Source organism: Anneissia japonica, unplaced genomic scaffold (assembly GCF_011630105.1).
Source record: "Anneissia japonica isolate Jap-2015-1 unplaced genomic scaffold, ASM1163010v1 scaffold987_len1640505_cov201, whole genome shotgun sequence".
In the NCBI taxonomy this organism is placed as follows: domain Eukaryota; kingdom Metazoa; phylum Echinodermata; class Crinoidea; order Comatulida; family Comatulidae; genus Anneissia; species Anneissia japonica.
Window position 1 is genome coordinate 292,372 of NW_022714175.1, and position 4,834 is coordinate 297,205.

The 4,834-nt window shown below is 32.2% G+C and overlaps 1 long non-coding RNA gene across 1 annotated transcript in view; it reads right to left on the bottom strand.

Moving 5' to 3' along the window:
- Window positions 1–4,834, bottom strand: part of LOC117108944 — a 73,459-nt gene that overhangs the window by 49,229 nt on the left and 19,396 nt on the right. The window contains exon 2 of the long non-coding RNA XR_004445438.1: window positions 3,347–3,492. This is a non-coding gene — a long non-coding RNA (uncharacterized LOC117108944). The remainder of the gene's footprint in view (window positions 1–3,346; window positions 3,493–4,834) is intronic.

Here is a 4,834-nt window from a genome sequence, read left to right on the forward strand (position 1 = left end):
ATATGAACAAATAGATAAAGGGAGACTTTTTTTATTCCTTGTTTCGCATACTTATTTTTTAAAGATCATCGGAGGAGGGCAGAATAATAAATAAAAATTTTAATGTTTGCAGTGAAAGGCGTAATAAAAATGTAAAAAGACTTTTATTTTTTTCTGAAATTTCCATTTTCCATGGCGGCGGATGCACTAATTGGCCAAAAATAAAACTTTATTTTTATTCCAAATCATCAATATTAGCAGTCGGCGGGTTCGCTAAACACGGTATAAAAAATTCTTGCCTAAATAATAATAAAAGACGAGCAGGTTAACAGCATCACTCCACCCACCCCCCACCCACATGCTGCATCACACGCTCCTAAAAATATGTAATATTACATGTACTGAACATGATAAAGGCATTACTAAATATGTAATATTGTGTAACAAATTTAAGTACAATATAATTCACTAACAATAAATATATATTTACAGAAGCTAAAGCACATAGAGCAGGTGTGACACTACATACATTAGGCCTACTGTGTAAAGACCCACCAAACTGTATCTTGCATGACATTTGTCTGTTTCTATATACATTAGGTCTACTGTGTAAAGACCCACCAAACTGTATCTTCCATGGCATTTGTCTGTTTCTACATACATTGCCTACTGTAAAGACCCACCAAACTGTATCTAGCATGACATTTGTCTGTTTCTATATACATTAGGCCTACTGTAAAGATTCACCAAACTGTATCTAGCATGACATTTGTCTGTTTTTATCCCCAGATGTCAATTACGATGCATTCACAGCATAGCATTAAATGGGAATACCAACATATTAAGCACTTCAAATTATGTATGATAGAAGGTCATTAAGTTGATATGTACAATATTGTGTATTACAGAGTATGTTTGCCCGACATATATATACATATATACATACAAGTACATATATATATATATATATATATACATATATATATATAGTGATGACATATATACATATAAGTACATATATACATATACTTCATCGGCATAAGTGATATGTAGTGATAGTTATAACTGTAATACTTTATTTTGATTTTATTTACATGAAACATTCCTATAAATAAATCATTATAGGAAAGTTACCCACTAGAAATAAAGTTAAGATTAAATAAAAATAAAAATTCATAATTCATATTCATAATTTTATTTTATAAGAGACTGGTAACAAAGGGAAATATTGTAGTCCCTATACAAAGTCCCTATCAGAATAACATAACAAATCAATAAGCACAAAATCAGTAGGCCAATGTTATACTTAAGTTAATACAGTAATTACCAACACTCAGAATAAATAAATAAAAGAAGAAAATTATTTAATTAATAAAATAAAAATAAAGAAATAACAACGATAAAAAAAGAATTAAATAAATAAGCAAGTAGGCCAATGTTATACTTAAGTTCATTCAGTAATAACCAACAATAAGAATTAATATACAAAAAAAGAAAATTATTTAATTCATAAAAAAATTAATAACTATGAAAAAAAAATGTCTAAATACTTGGGTGAATCTGTCAGCTTAATCAATAATTTACGAGCATGATATTTAAGGCTCTTGTTATGTTTTCATATGTTAAAAGAAATGCTATTTTAAATATCAAACTTGTATGTTATAATATAAAATGCCATTCCTATTTAATATACTAATTTTTCGTAGTCTGTGTTTCAGGGATATCAAAAAGGTTATTTATAGTACAGGTTATATTTATATGGGTCTAATATATAACATTTAATGGGTCTAATATATAACATTAAATGGCAATTATGATACATTGATAAATGAAAGCTAAAATTTGAATGCAAGATAAACAGAGCAACCGCTCACCAGGCTGCGCGTTCCTCCAAGCTTAAATACGGCACAGGGTATTATATTGGGTTTTTTGAAGAGCCAATAAGATAGAAATTTTTTAATAATTAGGATGTTTATTTGTACCAAAAAAATTATTATTTAGAATGTTCATTTGTACAAAATTAAAATATCTTAAAATTGAAAAAATAAAATATCTCAAAATAACAAAAAAAAAATAAATTGACCAAATACCAAAGACGCGATTCAAACTCACAACCTTAAGTTCTTTAGAACACATCCTTAACTGACCACGCCATCCAAGAACAAGAACAGTGAGGCTCTGGGTCAGTGCCTTGTGCGGACCCAACAACCACGGAGTAGCCAAAAGACAAACTATCTATACATTTAATATCTAATAATGAGGTCAGAGTTTTAACCTCTTCCATGCATTTAGCTTCACTTCATTTAACATTTTGTACTATGTATATGCACCTTAAAAAACAGTACATATGGTTATATATTTGTGTATGCAAATGTAATATTTCTGTTTGCCAAATAGTTTGCCTATTATGAAGGGACTGCCTCTCTTCAATGAATTGTGTTTAATCAGTGGTAAGTAAATATAAACCTATACAAATGACCATAACATAAAATTACAAATTGATGGCAACCACAAGAGCTATTGTTATGTATAATATCGTTGCGATTAGAGAGTCTGTTAATCCTGGCACTCACTGTGTTGTACGACAGTTGTAAGACTGTCGGCCAATGAATCCAAGTCCGCTTCATGTAAGTGCTAGACGACACAGTGATGTCTGCTGATTGTCTATGACCGCCTGAACGGATCGTCATTAAAAACGATCCGTTGCGCATGCGTCATGGCATTGCATTCTTAGAATCTCATCAGCCAACAACCGTCGGCCACACAGGGTTGAGAAACATTATTGATTTGAACCCAGAACTCAGATCAGAAGGCAATCACTTTTACTACCAAGTTACAGCTCCACTTTAATAACGACCAGCAGTGATGCTGGGATTTTATTCAAACTTGACATGATAGTGAATGGCTGTCAATTTGAGGTTGGAGTGTCCAAATTATATGTCTCTCTCTCCACCCAAGAGCATAAATGGGACACTAGAATGGAGGAGTCCATACATAGGCCATCAACTTATATGATATGCAATATATAACAATTCATGAAGTGAACCTACAATATAGAGTCCCTATGTGCATTTGTTTAATACTGTACACTTGTAAAATAAACACAATTAGGGGCGGCTTTTAGTTGCTAAATTGCTACTCAACTAAGGGTTAGAGAGTACGCGAGAATGACCAACATCATTAGCATTCTAAGATCATGATGCTATTTTCGATGTAAACTGTTTGCACAAGATCATGATGACAACGTGCGATGTGATTGACCCTTGAATGTAATGATAGGCCATGGTAGGCAGTTAAAGCATTTGTACACCAGTCTGTTACTTTGATGTTATAGATATCAATTATATACAGTATCATTTCATCTTACCTTTATGAAATTTTTTGCAGCACAGCCTATTGAAAGCATTATCCAAGAGATGTTTTTCTATGGTTGAGTCACTTGCGAACAGTCTAGACGCATTAGTTATTTAAAACCATGGCAACACTTTCATGCGAATCTAGACAGAGTTAAGCCTGAAAATTAAACACAGAAAAACAAGGTTTTTTTTTTTATTTTCAAGTGTTAAGATTTTGTAAACAACTTTAACCACAAAGCAAGGGTAGAGTAATATCATTTAAGGTTGTTATGCATGAATATTTATACATTCTAACATTTTATTATTAAATCTTAAATGCAGTACAATTTATTATTTATGCTGTTGCGATAACTTAATTTCATGTAATAGGATTTGTTTATTTATTTATCCTTACAGATCTTTTCTGAGCTAAAACTAACATTATTGCTTCCTACGTATTATGAACTTCCCAAATAAAAGCTCTTTTTTTACAAATGCGATATGTGGTGATGACATCATTAAGGACAATCTTTCTAAAAACTAAAACATTACAACTGCAATAGACCAAGCAGCTGAATTACTGACACTTGCTTTTTGTTCGCTGGTGGTGCTGCTGCTGTTGCAAAGTGTTGTTTAATGAAATTTACAATCGATGTAACACTCATTTAACTTCTCAATGATTGTGTATTATTCAAAATTCAATTCAAATGAGTAATACATAGTGACTACAGATATTTTTTGTACATCAAAAATGAACACAATAATACACTATATATGTATTTTTAATAAAAAAATTTTACTATGGAAAAATCTAGAAACACACGGCAGAATATTATATCAGTCGTATATATAACGTATATAACATATTAATAGGACTGTGCGGTTCACATTATTACACCTGTCATTGAAATAAATTGACACATTACCAACACCCTAGAGTAAGTATTTCAACTACAAGGTACCCACTTAAATTTTGGAGTGTGAGGATAAAATCTCAAAACTCTTTAAAAAAATGAATATCCTGGGATTTGAACCATAACTTTCTGTGCACATCTGCAAAAGTTATTGTACCTACAGATGTTATGGGAATCAGTCTTTAGCCAGTCTGGTCCACAGCCAACCTAATTCTATTATAAAGGTTAAAGGTTAAGCATTTATACTGTGCAAAATACGAGGGTCTCTATGCGCAAAAATAAGTGAACAGATACAGTATAATTGGAAAAATAAGGAAGGGAGAACTCCAAGCCAGCACCTAAACCGCAGTATGGGAATATGCCCTAATCGCTGACCAGGGATCTGTCAAAATGTACCCTGTCTCACCACCAGTCGAGTCTCGGCCATCCCAGGATTCAGATGCCTCCTATCCTGTTAGAGAGGAAGATGAAGCTCTGGACCATGGACTGATTTTGATTTTGTTTTGAGTTTTGTTGTATTTATTTTCTGGGTCCCATTACATACTGCATTTCTCCCCTTCACACTCCCTTCCGTCTCTCTATCACATATGTGACTTTGTGTTTGTA